Source organism: Rhinoderma darwinii, chromosome 3 (genome assembly GCF_050947455.1).
Source record: "Rhinoderma darwinii isolate aRhiDar2 chromosome 3, aRhiDar2.hap1, whole genome shotgun sequence".
NCBI classification, from domain to species: Eukaryota; Metazoa; Chordata; class Amphibia; order Anura; family Rhinodermatidae; genus Rhinoderma; species Rhinoderma darwinii.
The window spans coordinates 428,192,639-428,214,058 of record NC_134689.1 but is presented as its reverse complement, the minus strand read 5'-3'; the positions used below and the strand labels follow the sequence as shown (position 1 = coordinate 428,214,058).

Below are 21,420 nucleotides of genomic sequence, written 5' to 3'. Positions count from 1 at the left end.
GAAGGGAGAGGAGATAAGCAGAGCCTATGCATGGAGGAAGAGAGAGGAGATAAGCAGGGCCTATGCATGGAGGAAGGGAGAGGAGATAAGCAGAGCCTATGCATGGAGGAAGGGAGAGGAGATAAGCAGAGCCTATGCATGGAGGAAGGGAGAGGAGATAAGCAGAGCCTATGCATGGAGGAAGAGAGAGGAGATAAGCAGAGCCTATGCATGGAGGAAGGGAGAGGAGATAAGCAGAGCCTATGCATGGAGGAAGAGAGAGGAGATAAGCAGGGCCTATGCATGGAGGAAGGGAGAGGAGATAAGCAGAGCCTATGCATGGAGGAAGAGAGAGGAGATAAGCAGGGCCTATGCATGGAGGAAGGGAGAGGAGATAAGCAGAGCCTATGCATGGAGGAAGAGAGAGGAGATAAGCAGAGCCTATGCATGGAGGAAGAGAGAGGAGATAAGCAGGGCCTATGCATGGAGGAAGGGAGAGGAGATAAGCAGAGCCTATGCATGGAGGAAGAGAGAGGAGATAAGCAGAGCCTATGCATGGAGGAAAAGAAAGGAGATAAGCAGAGCCTATGCATGGAGGAAGAGAGAGGAGATAAGCAGAGCCTATGAATGGAGGAAGGGAGAGGAGATAAGCAGAGCCTATGCATGGAGGAAGGGAGAGGAGATAAGCAGAGCCTACAGATGTTGCCGTCTTTATCTTGACTCTTAAGGCATTAAATACACAGTGGCAAGTAACTTTAATGTCTCGTCTGGAGACTTTTTCCAATGACTTTTTTAATGGCTTTTGTGTGATATCGCGCTGCAGCAAGTTATCAGAATCAAGATAAACTTGGCTACATCTGTATGCACGGCGTAAGGGAGAGGAGACATTCCCGATGTTAGGTACCAATATGTCAACATTAAATCCAAGTCAAATTGTTTTCTGAGTTCTGAGTTCTAGTTGTGTAAACTAATCTCACTATCAAGTGACTGTTTATGAGAAAGTTACAGTTCTATAATTTGTGACAGTGAGGTATTAATAGCTAGAGAGTGGTCTTTTTTTCAGGCGGGTTCCCTGTTTGATGGACAACCCTCTAATCACACATTTATGAGCTTCCTTGAGTGTACCAGGATCTACATCTTCTGTATCATTAAATAAAAATAAATCCGAGATAGAGCGTTAGGCATCCATTACCACAGTCTCATCTTCAAGTAAAGAGTCCTTCAGCTTCCGCTGCCACTGGAAGGGAATAGGGGACTTGAGAGCATGGTCTGAGAATGTTATCGCATCATCGGTGGAACATTGTAAAGAGGGCAAATTGTGATGTTTAATAAAAAAAGTCAAGCCTAGAATATGTATCATGTGCCATGGAATAAAATGAGAAAATCTCGTTCTACAGGATGAAGTAAACGCCAAGTATCCACCAGATGATTGCCGTGTAATAAACGTTTAATGCGGCAGATTTGGGAAAATGACATTGCTGATGAGCCAGTAGACACATCCAGGTTCGGTTCAAGTGGGACATTAAAATCCTCTCCCATAACTATAGTGTCTTCTCCAAAATCCTCCAATACCTCTAAAAAAGTAGTTGAAACCTTGCCCTACACTAGATAAATAATTTGTGGCAAAGGTATAAACCTGAGAGGCAATAGAACCATTTAGAAGCAGCATTGGACCATCCTCATCACTGCGGGAATCAAGAAATTCCCATGGAAGGGGATGAGAGATAATAGTACTAGTTCCTCTGGATTTCAGGTCCGGTGTATAACTATGGTATTCTTTAGGAGACCATGAACTTGTAAGTTTCAATGGTTTTCGTTCACACAAATGGGTTTCTTCTTGAAAAGCCACTTGTAGTTTTTTTTTTACCTTTCAATAAATTCATTAAAATCGAGCGCTTCTCAGGGCTATGGAAGCCTTTGACATTAAGTGATCCCACTACCAAATCCGTCCGTCCAGATAAAGTCATTGTGTCTCCAAGAGTAGAGAGAGTAAAAGGGAGAAGGAGAGAGAGAAAAAAAGAACAACCCACCCACAATAAAACAATAAAAGAAAGACCAAAAGCAATTTCCTCTGGAGAATACACAGGAAAAACACAAAAAGAGTTACGGAGGTGCTGAAAATCACAAAACAGAAGTCCACAGCGCTTAGCCATCTAATATACCGGCAAAGAGAACAGAGCAGATAGATAGCGACTGTAATCAGAAATAAGGACACTCAAGGGGTGTTGGGTGTTAATGGATATTCCTTAGTCATAACATACCAGATATTTGCACAGCATCTCTTCTCGGCTGAGCCACAGGAGTAGCTATTAATAATTGACAGCATACTTCAAGCTAATATATGTAGATAGAGCACATCAAAACAGAATGTAGTTATAGAAAGTGCAACCGACTCCTAACCAATAAATCCCGGGGCCAGTTACAAAATAGACATTGTTCTTCCCTTGGCCTACAGCAGAGGTGAGACGGCGCGACAATTTCCATGATTACAACAATACCAAAAAAACAAAAAACAAAACATGTATTAACTGTTTTAGGCACTCAATAAACCCTTAGTAATCCTTTAATTTTGGGACAGTCATACTTAATTCCCACAAACATCCAGCGAGTAGAGGATAAGTAGATTTACGCTTCAGGAGGAAGACGTGCTGATTGATAGCCTAGGTTGAGACAGTGGTTTTCGATCGCTGCATCTAAGGGTTTAATGGCAGGGATCTGAGCTTTTTCCGGTTCCTGCTGTTACAGCAGGGTGTCTGCTGTAACATACAGCAGACACCCACTGCTGATGACGCCAACTCAGCTTCAGAGCCGAAAGCTGAGCCAGCGCCATCTTGCCGTTGTACCGGAAGCTTTTTAGGTCCGCCTCCAAGCGGGGCATAGGAGACTTCCGTTGTGGAAGACTGGGAGGTCATTATTAGGCCTCCGGTTGCCATTGCAGCCACCGGAAACCCAGCGATCATGTTGTTGGGGTGGCGGTGGCTAAAAAGCCCTCAGATGCTGTGATCTCTATTGAACGCAGCAACTGAGGGGTTAATCGGCTGGATAGGAGGCTAGCTCCGGTTCTGGCCATTACATCAGATGTAATGGTCTATCAACATGATGTAACTGTACTGCGCATTGCGGGAAGCCCTGCCCGACAGCGCTGTATATATGCGGCGGATGTCGGGAAGGGGTTAAACCCCTTAAAGCTAAAGTTTACATAACATATTATAGAGCCAAAAATAAAATCATTCATGTCATTGGATGAACTTTAATGTTCTCTACAGGATATAATGACAGATGAGCGTTCACATTACAGCTGACGATACATTTATTTCTATCTTCCTCTATATTTACTACACGCTGCGCCCCAGAGATCCACAGGACAGTCCACAGAGATGGAAGCAACGACCTATAAAAGACAGAAGAAGCGGCAGTGTAATATATATCACAGCATCTGTCTCTACATTCACATCATCCAACTCAGGACAAGAAACTCGTAAGTACAAACCAAACGTCTTTACCTTCTTTCTTTCTTTCTTTCTTCTTTTTCCCTCTTTCTTTCTTTCTTTCTTTCTCTTTCTTTCTTTTTTTCTTTCTTCCGCTCTCTCTCTCTCTCTCTTTCGTTCTTTCTTACTTCTTTTTCCCTCTTTCTCTTTCCTTTTCTCTTTCTCTCTCTTTCTTTGTCAATTTCATTCTTTCTTTGGCTGGGTTCACACGAGCACATTAACGTCCGTAATGGACGGACGTATTTCGGCCGGAAGTTCCGGACCGAACTCAGTGTAGGGAGCCGGGCTCCTAGCATTGTATTTATGTACGACGCTAGGAGTCCCTGCCTCTCCGTGGAACTACTGTCCCGTACTGAAAACATGATTACAGTACGGGACAGTTGTCCTGCAGAGAGGCAGGGACTCCTAGCATCGTACATAACTATGATGCTAGGAGCCCGGCTCCCTGCACTGAGTTCGGTCCGGGACTTCCGGCCGAAATACGTCCGTCCATTACGGACGTTAATGTGCTCGTGTGAACCCAGCCTTACTTTCTTTCTGTCTTCCTCTCTATTTTTCTAAATATCTCAGATTTTGTGCAGAGGCACAAAAATATGAATGCAATGGAAAAAAATATGAATGATATGTTACATTAAACTCTGCTTCAGGGAGCATTGCTTCTAATAATGCGGTGCCATAAGGAGGTACCACACTTAGCACACAGATCTTCATTCTACAGTATGTATCTATAGTGTGGAGCTGCAGGTACTCTGTGTGTATCCGTATGGGCATGTGCATAGCTCCTTAGGGTATGTGCACACACACTAATTACGTCCGTAATTGATGGACGTATTTCGGCCGCAAGTTCCGGACCGAACTCAGTGCAGGGAGCCGGGCTCCTAGCATCATACTTATGTACGACGCTAGGAGTCCCTGCCTCGCTGCCGGACAACTGTCCCATACTGAAAACATGATTACAGTACGGGACAGTTGTCCGGCAGCGAGGCAGGGACTCCTAGCGTCGTACATAAGTATGATGCTAGGAGCCCGGCTCCCTGCACTGTGTTCGGTCCGGTACTTGCAGCCGAAATACGTCCGTCAATTACGGACGTAATTAGTGTGTGTGCACATACCCTAAGACTGAGTTCACACCTGTGTTTGGGGTTTCTGTTGCTCTGCTCCACCATAAAGGGAAATAATGAAGGTAGGCAGCACTCAGACGGTGGAGATAAATCACCAGTGGTTTATTCCAGTGTGAAACGTTTGGGCTTGTGTAAGCCTTTATCAAGCATACTTGCATGACACCATGAAGGCTTACACAAGCCGAAACGTTGCACTCTGGAATGAACCACTGTTGATTTATCTCCATCTTCTGAGTGCTGCCGAACTTTTCATTTCCCTGTGTAATTTTGGGATTGATTGGGACTACGCCATTGGTTTGGTGCCCACCATAGAATCCATAGGAACTACAAGGAGTGCTTTTCCCATTTCTACATTCTGCTCCATCATAAGACCAGAACAACAACAAAAAAATTGAAGTGCCAGATCCATACATGACGGACTCCATTACCACCTAGTAGAACCCGTTATCTTCATGAGTTCCGTCATGTTTCCATCATATGTGATGTCAATTATGCTGCGCTACTATTTCTGGCATTTTGGGCCAAATACCTGACAGGGGCTCCCAATGGTGGCACAAACGCAGAAGTGAACACAGCCTAAGTTTTTATTTTTTTATTTCTGTTTTACAAATATCTGTTTTTACAGGACATGGAAAAAAACAACATAACTTCTCTCCTTCTTCTCGGATTTCCAGGTCTCAGTAGCTGCAGAACTTTGTTCTTTTTTCTACTGCTTTTGATTTACCTCACCACTATCTGTGGGAACCTCTTGGTCATCACCCTGGTGTCTTTCAGCAAGAACCTCCACTGTCCCATGTACTTCTTCCTGACACAACTCACCACATCGGACATCATGCTGACCTCAGATATTGTCCCGAACATGCTTCTTGTGGTTCTGCACAACGGCTTCTTCATAAGTCTTCCCGCATGTATCACACAGTTGTTTTTCTTTGCTTTTTCTGAAGCTTCGGAATGTTTTCTATTGACAGTGATGTCCTACGACAGATATCTGGCCATATGTCACCCTCTGCATTACGACTCCATAATGAGCTCTATAGTTTGCCTGAAATTCATCATTTTATCCTGGATCTTAGGTTTTTCTGTAGCATTAACTCAATCAGTCAATATATCTCAGCTTCACTTCTGTAGGTCCAATGTCATTGATCATTTCTTTTGTGAAATCGATCCTATATTAGATCTTTCATGTTCAAGTGTATTCAAGATCAAGGTGCTGGCATTAGTCCTGTGCTTCCCTGTAATGGTGTGCCCTTTCCTAATAGTCGTCATCTCGTATGTTTATATCGTCTTCACAATCCTGAGTCTCCAATCCATCACCCAAAGGCAGAAGGCTTTCACCACCTGCGGCTCTCACCTCTCCGTGGTGTCCATATTTTATGGGGCTCTGTTTTCTATTTATTTGATCCCAGAAACTAGAGAGTCTACTGCTATACGTAAAGTCTTTTCTATCATATACACTGTGGTGACGCCGTTAGTTAACCCTTTAATTTACAGTTTGAGAAATAAAGACATCAAGGAAGCCATTAGAAAACTTATTTTATTATACAATTGATTTAAGTCCAACCACTTGTGTGGTTCTCCCTTTGCACTTCTCGACGTCAATGCTCTGACCCTGAGGCGTAATGCAAAATCTGTAGGGTACTGGTCTCCTATGTGGCCTTTCACTCCCTCAGGCAACCCCATAGCTACCCGTCTACCACAATGTTGTCTTCTGACACGTCTCTAGGAGATGAAAATTGTTATTAAGTTAAAATTAAATCCTTCCCCCTTCTAATAAAAGCTCTTTTTTTTACGTTTGGCTCATATCTTTATTTTATTTCTTTTTATAGGCACAGTTTTTTTCCTAATACATTTCTTATTTTAATAGGAAACGGAAAACTACAATGTAAGGCATCATTTGCACGACTTTTTCCCGTTTTGTGGACAGGAAAACATAGATCCTAGTGGCTTCCGTGTGCTGTCCTATGTTTTTGAGGACCCATACACTAGAATAAGTGAGATGGATCGTAAGCATGGACAAGAATAGGACTTGCTCTATAATTTGCAGGAACGTACACTCGGATCTGCAAAAAAAAATAAAAAAATTATGTGTGCATGGCCCTATAGCAATGAATGGTTTAGTATGCTATTCCCAAAACCATACGAATAGGATGATGTAGAAAACAACGGTTGTGTGCATGAGCCCTAACTACAACCCAACTGTTAGGATTCCCAGCTCGCTGCAGTTTTAGAACATTGCTATTTTTTATGCCTTTTATGATTTACTTTGTTACTTTATGTGGAAACCTCTTCATCATTATAGTGTCCACTGCCCCATGTGACCACTGCACGGTGTCCTCTGCCCTATGTGTCCTTTGTCCCATGTGTCCCCTAAATGACACTAATCAGAGAAAATATCGCCTGTGAGTCACTAGATATAAATGTGCTGTAATTACTTATATTGTCTGCAGAACTCCTGTGTATAATTGGCATCTACCACTATATGGTCACTATATGCTGGTAATACTGGTCTTTGTATAGTGGTTTGTATTCAGTAACAGTATGGGGGTATTATTCAGTATCAGTATGGGGGTATTATTCAGTCACTATTTGGTTATGGTGTGGTGGTATTATTCAGTAATAGTATGGGTGTATTATTCAGTCACTATGAGGTTATGGTGTGGAGGTATTATTCAGTAACAGTATGGGGGTATTATTCAGTCTCTATGTATATGGTGTGGCGGTATTATTCAGTATCAGTATGGGGGTATTATTCAGTCACTATGTGGTTATGGTGTGGGGGTATTATTCAGTAACAGTATGGAGTATTATTCAGTCACTATGTGGTTATGGTGTGGAGGTATTATTCAGTAACAGTATGGGGGTATTATTCAGTCACTATGTGGTTATGGTGTGGTGGTATTATTCAGTAAAAGTACGGGGGTATTATTCAGTCACTATGTGGTTATGGTGTGGTGGTATTATTCAGTAACAGTATGGGGGTATTATTCAGTCACTATGTGGTTATGGTGTGGAGGTATTATTCAGTAATAGTATGGGGGTATTATTCAGCAACTATGTGGTTATGGTGTGGTGGTATTATTCAGTAACAGTATGGGGTATTATTCAGTCACTATGTGGTTATGGTGTGGTGGTATTATTCAGTAACAGTATGGGGGTATTATTCAGTCACTATGTGGTTATGGTGTGGTGGTATTATTCAGTAACAGTATGGGGGTATTATTCAGTCACTATGTGGTTATGGTGTGGAGGTATTATTCAGTAACAGTATGGGGGTATTATTCAGTCACTATGTGGTTATGGTGTGGTGGTATTATTCAGTAACAGTATGGTGGTATTTTTCAGTCTCTATGTGGTTACGATGTGGTGGTATTATTCAGTAATAGTATGGGGTTATTATTCAGTCACTATGTGGTTATGGTGTGGAGGTATTATTCAGTAACAGTATGGTTGTATTTTGCTGTCACAATGTGGTTATGGTGTGGCGGTATTATTCAGTCACTATGTGGTTATGGTGTGGAGGTATTATTCAGTAACAGTATGGGAGTATTATTCAGTCACTATGTGGTTATGGTGTGGCAGTATTATTCAGTAACAGTATGGGTGCATTATTCAGTCACTGTGGTTATGGTGTGGTGGTATTATTCAGTAACAGTATGGGGTATTATTCAGTCACTATGTGGTTATGGTGTGGTGGTATTATTCAGTAACAGTATGGGGGTATTATTCAGTCACTATGTGGTTATGGTGTGGTGGTATTATTCAGTAACAGTATGGTGGTATTTTTCAGTCTCTATGTGGTTACGATGTGGTGGTATTATTCAGTAATAGTATGGGGTTATTATTCAGTCACTATGTGGTTATGGTGTGGAGGTATTATTCAGTAACAGTATGGGGGTATTATTCAGTCACTATGTGGTTATGGTGTGGCAGTATTATTCAGTAACAGTATGGGTGCATTATTCAGTCACTGTGGTTATGGTGTGGTGGTATTATTCAGTAACAGTATGGTGGTATTATTCAGTCACTATGTGGTTATGGTGTGGCGGTATTATTCAGTAACAGTATGGGGGTATTATTCAGTCACTATGTGGTTATGATGTGGTATTATTCAGTAATAGTATGGAGGTATTATTCAGTCACTATGTGGTTATGGTGTGGAGGTATTATTCAGTAACAGTGTGGTGGTATTATTCAGTCACTATGTGGTTACGATGTGGTGGTATTATTCAGTAATAGTATGGGGTTATTATTCAGTCACTATGTGGTTATGGTGTGCTGGTATTATTCAGTAACAGTATGGAGGTATTATTCAGTCACTATGTGGTTATGGTGTGGCAGTATTATTCAGTAACAGTATGGGTGCATTATTCAGTCACTGTGGTTATGGTGTGGTGGTATTATTCAGTAACGGTATGGGGGTATTATTCAGTAACAGTATGGGGGTATTATTCAGTAACAGTATGGGGGTATTATTCAGTCACTATGTGGTTATGGTGTGGGGGTATTATTCAGTAACAGTGTGGTGGTATTAGTCAGTCACTATGTGGTTATGGTGTGGTGGTATTATTCAGTATCAGTATGGAGGTATTATTCAGTCACTATGTGGTTATGGTGTGGAGGTATTATTCAGTAACAGTATGGGGGTATTATTCAGTCACTATGTGGATACGGTGTGTTGGTATTATTCAGTATCAGTATGGGGGTATTATTCAGTCACTATGTGGTTGTGGTGTGGCGGTATTATTCAGTAATAGTATGGGGGTATTATTCAGTCACTATGTGGTTATGGTGTGGCGGTATTATTCAGTAACTGTATGGGGATATTATTCAATCACTATGGTGTTATGGTGTGGTGGTATTAATCAGTAACAGTATGGGGGTATTATTCAGTCACTATGCGGTTATGGTGTGGTGGTATTATTCAGTAACTGTATGGGGATATTATTCAATCACTATGGTGTTATTGTGTGGCGGTATTATTCAGTAACAGTATGGGGGTATTATTCAGTCACTATGTGGTTGTGGTGTGGCGGTATTATTCAGTAATAGTATGGGGGTATTATTCAGTCACTATGTGGTTATGATGTGGAGGTATTATTCAGTAACAGTATGGGGTATTATTCAGTCACTATGTGGTTATGGTGCGGCGGTATTATTCAGTAATAGTATGGGGGTATTATTCAGTCACTATGTGGTTATGGTGTGGCGGTATTATTCAGTAACAGTATGGGGGTATTATTCAGTCACTATGTGGTTATGGTGTGGAGATATTATTCAGTAACTGTATGGGGATATTATTCAGTCACTATGTGGTTATAATGTGGTGGTATTATTCAGTAACAGTATGGGGGTATTATTCAGTCACTATGAGGTTATGGTGTGGCGGTATTATTCAGTAACAGTATGGGAGTATTATTCAGTCACTATGTGGTTATGGTGTGGCGGTATTATTCAGTAACAGTATGGGGGTATTATTCAGTGACTATGTGGTTATGGTGGGGAGGTATTATTCAGTAACAGTATGAGTGTATTATTCAGTCACTATGTGGTTATGGTGTGGTGGTATTATTCAGTAACAGTATGGTGGTATTATTCAGTCACTATGTGGTTATGATGTGGCTATATTATTCAGTAACAGTATGGGGGTATTATTCAGTCACTATGTGGTTATGGTGTGGTGGTATTATTCAGTATCAGTATTGAGGTATTATTCAGTCACTATGTGGTTATGGTGTGGCGGTATTATTCAGTAACAGTATGGTGGTATTATTCAGTCACTATGTGGTTATGGTGTGGCGGTATTATTCAGTAACAGTATGGAGGTATTATTCAGTCACTATGTGGTTATGATGTGGTGGTATTATTCAGTAACAGTATGGGGGTATTATTCAGTGACTATGTGGTTATGGTGGGGAGGTATTATTCAGTAACAGTATGAGTGTATTATTCAGTCACTATGTGGTTATGGTGTGGAGATATTATTCAGAAACAGTATGGGGGTATTATTCAGTCACTATGTTGTTATGTTGAGGCAGTATTATTCAGTAACAGTATGGAGGTATTATTCAGTCAGTATGTGGTTATGGTGTGGCAGTATTATTTAGTAACAGTATGGGGGTATTATTCGGTCACTATGTGGTTATGGTGTGGTGGTATTATTCAGTAACAGTATGTGGGTATTATTCAGTCACAATGTGGTTATACTGTGGAGGTATTATTCAGTAACAGTATGGGTGCATTATTCAGTCACTGTGATTATGGTGTGGAGGTATTATTCAGTAACAGTATGGGGGTATTATTCAGTCACTATGTGGTAATGGTGTGGTGGTATTATTCAGTATCAGTATGGAGGTATTATTCAGTCACTATGTGGTTATGGTGCGGAGGTATTATTCAGTAACAGTATGGGGGTATTATTTAGTCACTATGTGGTAATGGTGTGGTGGTATTATTCAGTAACAGTATGGGGGTATTATTCAGTCACTATGTGGTTATGGTGTATTGGTATTATTCAGTAACAGTACGGGGGCATTTTTCAGTCTCTATGTGGTTATGATGTGGTAGTATTATTCAGTAACAGTACGGGGGTATTATTCAGTCTCTATGTGGTTATGATGTTGTAGTATTATTCAGTAACAGTATGGGGGTATTATTCAGTCACTATGTGGTTATGGTGTGGAGGTATTATTCAGTAACAGTACGGGGGCATTTTTCAGTCTCTATGTAGTTATGATGTGGTAGTATTATTCAGTAACAGTATGGGGGTATTATTCGGTCACTATGTGGTTATGGTGTGGTGGTATTATTCAGTAACAGTATGTGGGTATTATTCAGTCACTATGTGGTTATACTGTGGAGGTATTATTCAGTAACAGTATGGGTGCATTATTCAGTTACTGTGATTATGGTGTGGAGGTATTATTCAGTAACAGTATGGGGGTAATATTCAGTCACTATGTGGTTATGGTGTGGCGGTATCATTCAGTAACAGTATGGGGGTATTATTCAGTCACTATGTGGTTATGGTGTGGCGGTATTATTCAGTAACTGTATGGGGGTATTATTCAGTCACTATGTGGTAATGGTGTGGTGGTATTATTCAGTATCAGTATGGAGGTATTATTCAGTCACTATGTGGTTATGGTGCGGAGGTATTATTCAGTAACAGTATGGGGGTATTATTTAGTCACTATGTGGTAATGGTGTGGTGGTATTATTCAGTAACAGTATGGGGGTATTATTCAGTCACTATGTGGTTATGGTGTATTGGTATTATTCAGTAACAGTACGGGGGCATTTTTCAGTCTCTATGTGGTTATGATGTGGTAGTATTATTCAGTAACAGTACGGGGGTATTATTCAGTCTCTATGTGGTTATGATGTTGTAGTATTATTCAGTAACAGTATGGGGGTATTATTCAGTCACTATGTGGTTATGGTGTGGAGGTATTATTCAGTAACAGTATGGGGGTATTATTCAGTCACTATGTGGTTATGGTGTGGGGGTATTATTCAGTAACAGTATGGGGGTATTATTCAGTCACTATGTTGTTATGGTGTGGCGGTATTATTCAGTAACTGTATGGGGGTATTATTCAGTCACTATGTGGTTATGGTGTGGTGGTATTATTCAGTAACAGTATGGGGGTATTAGTCAGTCACTATGTGGTTATGGTGTGGGGGTATTATTCAGTAACAGTACGGGGGCATTTTTCAGTCTCTATATAGTTATGATGTGGTAGTATTATTCAGTAACAGTATGGGGGTACTGCATTTTGTCATTGTTTTATTTTTAGATGACAGAAACAAATTGTCCGCTGGATTTGGCAACAATAGAACTTTTCCATTCTTGCGCTCGAATCCGAACAGCCAATCAGGAATGTGGCTTCAATATATAGTGATTCTACAATGCTATGTGTTTCCATAATCTACTAGTAATCTGTAATTATTAGACAGTGTACACTTAGACCATGCAGTCAGAAGATGCGCCAAATTTTACCACTCTGGTGCCCGCTGTATTAAAAATTTGGCTAGGTAGACATGTTTAACACTTTTTCCTGCCTTATAACACCTCTTGGTTGGCTTATTTTGCGTTAGTATTTTGTGCCGTAATTTAGCAAAATGTTGACACACGGTGCATTTTAAACCAGGTCCCTTTACTCTAAGCCAAGTCCCCCTTTTGAAAATGGTCTAGTAAGGTGCAACGTAGGTTAGAAATCGGGCACATTAATAATAGTAGATCTGCCGCATTATTGTTGTGGTCTCCGCGGTGGGACAGATTTAAACAAAGATAGAAAGGTTATATATTTAATAAATGTCTTGCCTGCCTAAGTTTATAATAAATTAAAGGTAGTCGATTCTTAACCCCTTCATGAGGGCGGATACGCCATTAAGTAGCCTTATTCTGCAGTGCCATCTATTTATGGTGCTGAAGAATAGGTCCTGTACCGGTGTCCCATGCAGTCCTGGATCCGGTGCGCAGCTGTCTAATGACTACGTCGCTCCTGCTGTAATTGTGAATTGAGAAATCTCCAATCCCAAAAATTTAACTTTTTTATTACCTTAGCCAATAGTAACCACAACAGTTAGAAATGGGTCTGCCCCTTTAACCAGGTCACCAGGTATTTCAGTACTGGCTGCATATAGTACATATCGTTAGTCCAGGGAACCTACAAAGATCCCAGGGCTGTCCTTATATATGGCCTGTTGTTAGGGCACATCAGCCTGAGTCATAATGACACAGAGCATAATATATTATCATACAAACCCGCATGGTGAGAAGGATGTGATGGAATGTGAAAAGACAAGAAAAGTCCCAAACATCTCCCATGATTGAATCATGCCAGTCATCACATGGACAGGACATGCATCAGGTGTATTTCACCTGTCACTTTATTCCTGCGCTTTGTACCCCAGGATATTTGGCTCTTGAATCTTTATCCCATTCCAGCGTACTTCCTAGAGGAACCACCAGTTTGCAGTGCCTGCACCTCCCCCGTGATATGTCGGAGCCATGATGTCACTATGCTTGTTAGTTTCTGGTTCATGTCCAATTCAATTATCTCCTGGACCTTTCCTTCATACATTGCTTGCAAGATTGAAAACATGATCACATTTCTTGCTTCATATTTGGCTTCTCTGCCCTTTCCCAAGACTCTGTCTGGCAGCTGGAGGTACAGCTATGTCCACTCTTAGTTTTGCTTGAATTTGATTAAAGACTCTAATTTCTCATGAACTATTTCCATATAATATTGTGACATGCCAGCAAAACCCTTGATAGGCTTCAGTCCACACCACAATAACTGGGTTACACACATAGACACATATAGCAAAGACATCTCGTGACAGAGTATCACAAAATCATGTTTTTTGTATTTTTTTTTTAAAGCTGGTCATCTTACACCACACATCTCACTATATGTTGAGATAGGAAGAAAAGTAACGAAGAACACATCTGTATTTCAAATTTTTTTACTGTATTTTGGATCAAAGCAAGAATAAGTCTTAGAATTTTAAGTTTAAATCTATGCGTTAGACTCTTTCTTGTAAGAAATGTAAGTGACAAATAGGTCGCCTCATCAAAAGATCTGAGCAAGTGAGAGGAAGCACTGATAACAATGTCTGAGCTCCAGAATCACGTTCCTTGGTTTACTGCTACGCTGCATTAGATAGTCTTTCGATGTTCTTACAACAACACATGGACACTTCTACTCCCTGACCACATTTTCCTTTTGGCACCCTGAGAGCCTGTGGACGCTTCAAGAAGAGATTACATTCTTTACACCATTCAGGAATTTCCCTGATCTCGCCCTTATGTGCTGGCCAATACCACCTGACTCCTTGCCCTCCACCTCCGACTGTGCCACCTCTTCCTCATCTACTCCTGGTTTCCAGGTTCTGTTCTGCCCTTTATTATTCTCTTCTATGTCACTACTGCCACCCATCACATAGTCAGATAAAGCATAAACTACAACCATTTATTTACCCGTTGACGTTGAATAAGTGAGATGGCTGCCACTTTCTCCAGTATTATGTTCAAGTGTGAGTCCTCCTCAGCAACTCTAACATCAACTCCTTCTCTACCAACTCCTGATTGACTGTCAGCATGGGAGGTGGTACTGACGCCCTAGACCTAGAGGATCTGCCTGGCTGAGCATGTTGGCTGCTACTAGTCATTGTCAGGACATACCTCTTCTTATCATGCCAATTAATATAAGATCTTTAAGGAACATAATAGTAGAATTGTGGGTTAAGCTGTTAGTGAAGGTTCGATAGTATATAATGTATTGTACTTTCTGTTTAAAAAATAAACCTTTATTTTGAGAATAACAATATACTCACCTTTATTTTTAGGTTTAATAGCCAAATTACTTTATGCTATTTGTTGTAGTTATTTAATCACAGTGAGATACAAATAGTCTTACAGACCTACAACTAGATTTGTAAAGTCTGACAGACCCACAGCTAGATATGTAAAGTCCTACAGACCTATAACTAGATAAATAAAGTTCTACAGACCTACAACTAGATATATAAAGTCCTACAGATCTACAACTAGATATATAAAGTCCTACAGACCTACAACTAGATATATAAAGTCCTATCAACCTACAACTAGATACACATAGTCCTACAGACCTACAACTAGATATACATAGTCCTACAAACATAAAATGAGATATATAAAGTCCTACAGACCTACAACTAGATAAATAAAGTCCTACAGACCTACAGCTAGATATATAAAGTCCTACAGACCTACAACTAGATATATAAAGTCCTACAGACGTACAACTAGATATATAAACCTACAACTAGATACACTTAGTCCTATCAACCTACAACTAGAAACACATAGTCCTACAGACCTACAACTAGATAAACATAGTCCTACAGACCTACAACTAGATAAACATAGTCCTACAGACCTACAACTAGATAAACATAGTCCTACAGACCTACAACTAGATACACATAGACCGACAGACCCACAACTAGATACATCAAGTCTTACAGACCTACAACTAGATATATAAAGTCCTATCAACCTACAACTAGATACACATAGCCCTACAGACCTACAACTAGATACACTTAGTCCTACAGACCTACAACTACATACACATAGTCCTACAGACCTACAACTACATATACGTATAAAGTCCTACAGATCTACAACTAGATATATATAAAGTCCTGTAGACCTAGAACTAGATAAATAAAGTCCTACAGACCCACAACTAGTTATATAATACCCTACAGACCTGCAACTAGATATGTAAAGTCCTACCAACCTACAACTAGATATATAATGTCCTACCGACCTACAACTAGATACACATAGTACTATAGACCTATATTGAGACACACATAGTCCTATAGACCTACAACTAGATACTCATAGTCCTACAGACCTACAACTAAATAAACAGTACTACAGACCTACAACTAGATACACATAGTTCTGCAGACCTAGGACTAGAATCACATTGTCCTACAGACCTACAGCTAGATAAACATAGTCCTACAGACCCATAACTAGATACATATAGTCCTACAGACCCACACCTAGATACACACAGTCCTACAGACCTACAGCTAGATACACATAGTCCTACAACTAGATGCACATAGTCCTACAGACCTACAACTAGATACACATAGTCCTACAGACCTACAACTAGATAGATAAAGTCCTACAGACCTACAACTACATATATATAATCTTACAGGCAACTAGATACACATAGTCCTACAGACCCTAACTAGATATATATAATCTTACAGATTTACAATTAGATACAAATAGTCATACAGCCCTATGACTAGATATACAGTATATAATCTTACAGACCTACGACTAGAGACATATAGTACTACGGACCAATAACTAGATAAACATAGTCCTATAGACCTACAACTAGATACACATAGTGCTATAGACCTACAACTGGATAAACATAGTCCTACAGACCTATAGCTAGATACACATAGTCCTACAGACCTACAGCTAGATACACATAGTCCTACAGACCTACAGCTTAATACACATAGTCCTACAGACCTACAACTACATAGTCCTACAGACATATATCTAGATACACATAGTCCTACAGACCTACAGCTATATATATATATATACACACATAGTCCTATAGACCTACAGCTAGACACACCTAGTCCTACAGACCTACAACTAGATACACATAGTCCTACATCCCTACAACTAAATACACATAGTCCTACAGACCTACAACTAAATACACATAGTCCTACAGACCTACAACTAGATACACATAGTCCTACAGACCTACAACTAGATATATTTAGTCTTATAGACCTACAACTAGATAAAGTTTACTACCACATTCTTCGGTGCCTCCTATAGATTCACATGTGAGCAATGTATATTATGTTAGGTTTAATATTTATTGGTTATTTCATTTACAGCTTTCCTAATATCTTTATTTCTCAAACTATAAATTATGGGGTTAATCAAAGGGGTAAATACAGTGTACAACAGTGATATGATTTTACTAATGGTCGATGATTGTCCTTTTGTTGGGACAACATAAACACTGAACAGAGTACAGTAAAATATGGAGACCACAATGAGGTGGGAACTACAGGTGGAGAAGGCTTTATGTCTTCCGGTATTAAATGGAATCCTTAAGATATTAAGAACAATGTTAACATAAGAATAAATAATTATTAGAGTTGGTATGAGAATGGCTGGTATACTTATTAGAAAGGTTTCAATTTGTATTATGAAGGTGTCGGAACATGTAATCTTTATTAAAGGGAGAATATCACAGAAAAAATGGTCAATGATATTTAGTCCACAAAATGTCAGCGTTGATGTTGTAATGGTGTTGAGCAAAGCAATGGAAAAACCAATCAACCAAGAGACGGCAGATAATTTCACACATGTGACATTTGTCATTATGGATGCATATCGGAGGGGGTTACAGATGGCCACATATCTGTCATAGGACATCACTGTGAGGAGAAGACATTCAAATGCTTCTGTGACACAGAAAATGTAAAGTTGTGTGATACATCCAGCAAAAGTAATGGCGCCCCCATTATTCAGTTGAATAGTAAGCATGTTGGGAACAATATCTGTGGTCAAGATAATGTCATTGATGGACAGTTGAGAGATGAAGAAGTACATTGGAGTGTGGAGGTTCTTGCTGATGGACACCAGGATGATGATCAGAAGGTTTCCACATAGTGTGCCCCAGTAAACAGCAAAGATCAGACAGGACAATATTATTCTGAAAATCTGGCTGACTTGAAATCCTAAGAAGTAAAACTCATTGACGGAAGTCTGATTTTTGTCCTACATTTAGAGCAAGAAAATAAAGCAAAAAATTGTTTAATCCAGACGTTCCCAATCACCAAATCACCCAAAATCCTATCTGATGATTATTAGCTTACAGTTGGCATCAATGAAGGTTAATGTAATAAATCACAATAGTGGTTAACGGGTTAGGGTTAGAGTCACCCTCTAAATCAGAGGTCTCAAACTCGGCAGGGTAAGTGGGCCACATATAGAAAAAATTTGAAGTTGACGGGCCGCATTACTTTCAAATTTGATACATTACAAAATTATTGTTAATTAATTCGTTATTTGAACTACTATAACAATACTACATTACTATAACAATACTACAATACTATAATACTACATTACTATAACAATACTACATTACTATAACAATACTACAATACTATAATAATACTACATTACTATAACAATACTACATTACTATAACAATACTACATTACTATAACAATACTACAATACTATAACAATACTACATTACTATAATAATACTACATTACTATAACAATACTACATTACTATAACAATACTACATTACCATAATAATACTACATTACTATAACAATACTACATTACTATAACAATACTACAATACTATAATAATACTACATTACTATAATAATACTACATTACTATAACAATACTACAATACTATAACAATACTACATTACTATAATAATACTACATTACTATAACAATACTACATTACTATAACAATACTACATTACCATAATAATACTACATTACTATAACAATACTACATTACTATAACAATACTACAATACTATAATAATACTACATTACTATAACAATACTACATTACTATAACAATACTACATTACTATAATAATACTACATTACCATAATAATACTACATTACTATAACAATACTACATTACTATAACAATACTACAATACTATAATAATACTACATTACTATAATAATACTACATTACTATAATAATACCGCTAGGTTTAAACTTACCGGAAATTTGCGAGAGTTCTCCACGTGCTTATTTCAACTTATCCAGTTTTACAGTTTAAGTGTCGGTAAATGCAGTCCGGCAGCTCAGTTGGCAGCGTTTGGCAGACACACAAATGTCAAAATTAGGCAGCCCCTTTTTAGATCGTGCCACAGAGCCCTCTATAGATACTGCCACAGTGCCCTCTGTAGATAATGCCACAGTGCCCTCTGTAGATAATGCCACAGTGCCCTATGTGGATAATGCCACAATGCCCCCGGTAGATAATGCCATGGTGCCCTCTGTAGATAATGCCACAGTGCCATCTGTAGATAATGCCACAGTGTCCTCTGTAGATAATGCCACAGTGTCCTCTGTATATAATGCCACAGTATCCTCTGTAGATACTGCCACAGTGCCCTCTGTAGATAATGACACCGTGCCCTCTGTAGATGCTGCCACAGTGTCCTCTGTAGATGCTGCTACAGTGCCCTCTGTAGATGCTGCCACAGGGCCCTCTGTAGATGCTGCCACAGTGCCCTCTGTAGATGCTGCCACAGTGCCCTCTGTAGATGCTGCCACAGTGCCCTCTGTAGATGCTGCCACACACACCCCTTGTAGATAATGCCACAGACACCCCCAGTAGATAGCTCCATTGGGGCTCCCTCTAGGAGTGGAATCCCCAGCCAGAGCATTGCCGACGCTTTGGCCAGGGATTCCTCTGCTGCAGGAGCCCCTGATGTCACTGTTCATACACAGTGACGTCAGGGGATCCTCCTGGACTGGAATGTGGTGTCAGGGGCAACCCCAGAGCCGGTGTCCCAGAGCGGAGCACTAGTATAGGCTCAGCTCCGGAACTCTGGGGAAGCAACTGACATCAGTGTTCATATATGGACAGTGATGTCAGGGGCTTGCCCAGAGCTGGCATCTCGGAGAAGAGCCGCTTCTAGCACCCTGCCTGGGAGTCCAGATCTGCTCCTGACATCACTGTTCATATATGGACAGAGATGTCAGAGGCAACCCCAGAGCTGGGAGTCCTGGGCAGAGCGCCACTAGCACTCCTACTGTGACTCCAGCTGTGCTCCTGACATCACTGTCCAGCTCTGGGGAAGCCCTAGACATCGCTGTCCATATGTGGACAGCGATGTCAGGGGATTCCAGAGTCCCGGAGCAGAGCCTATGCTAGCGCACTGCCCGAGATTTCGCTTTGGGGAAGACCCTGACAAAACTGTCCATATATGGACAGCGATGTCAGGGAATTCCACAGAGTCCCAGAGCAGAAAATATACTAGCGCTCTGCCCGGGATTCAGGCTCTGGGGAAGCCCCAGACATCGTGTATCTATTCATGGACAGCGATGTCAGGGGATTCCACAGGGTCCCGGAGCAGAGCCTATGCTAGCGCTCTGTACAGGACTCCGCCCTGGGGAAGACCCTGACATCGCGTGTCCATTCATGGACATCGATATCAGGGATTCCACAGAGTCCCGGAGCAGAGCCTATGCTAGAGCTCTGCCCGGGACTCAGGCTCTGGGGAATACCCTGACAAAAACTGTCCATGTATGGACAGCGATGTCAGGAAATTCCACAGAGTCCGGGAGCAGAGCCTATACTAGCGCTGTGCCCAGGACTCCACTCTGGGGAAGACCCTGACAAAACTGTCCATATATGGACAGCGATGTCAGGGATTTCCACAGAATCCAGGAGGAGAACCTATGTTAGCGCTCTGCTTGGGACTCCGCTCTGGGGAAGACCGTGACATCGTGTGTCAATTCATGGACAGCGATGTCAGGGATTTCACAGAGTACCGGAGCAGAGCCGATACTAGCGGCTCTGTGTCCCGCGGGCCGCAGATGACAGTCTCAGGGGCCACATGCGGCGCGCGGGCCGCGTTCTTGAGACCTCTGCTTTAAATGATCTAGTACGATGAAAATATTGGAACATCCCAAATGTTATCGAAGACTTCTTTCACATGGCCATAATACGGCACATTTTTAGCATCCGTCTTACACCGTCAACATCTGGACCTCCGACAGTTAATTTGAAAAGAACTTAGATCATCATGGGCTTCTATGGTGATAAAGTGTGGTTCATGTGAACTGCAAGAGGTATGGATGTAAAAAGGACGCAAAAGTGGTCCCATATTTTGGCAAAATGACATTAGCCTTAAACTGAACATATACAGATTCAATATAAATGTACAATAGAAAAAATAGGAGGAAGCCTCCAGCTCACCAAATCCTGCGTCTCGACCAGACACTTCGCACGGATCCCCGCGACGGGCCACGGTGAAATAGCATGAAAGAGGAAAAGGATGATCCAGCGCCGTGTCAGGGTAAAAAGGATACGTAGATCCCACTTTTATTATTGTGAAGAAAATATATATAAAAATTTAGAAAGACACGCAGACTGCGTCTCTTTCTCAATTTTCATATATATTTTCTTCACAATAATAAAAGTGGGATCTACGTATAAATGTACAATAATCAAATGTTTGAAATAATACAAACATGTAATATCTATT

The 21,420-nt window shown here is 40.6% G+C and overlaps 1 pseudogene; it reads right to left on the bottom strand.

The window, feature by feature from the left end:
* Window positions 1–1,156: 1,156 nt before the first annotated feature.
* The window catches only part of LOC142750733 (olfactory receptor 1f45-like), a 51,543-nt pseudogene continuing 31,279 nt past the window's right edge, over window positions 1,157–21,420 (bottom strand).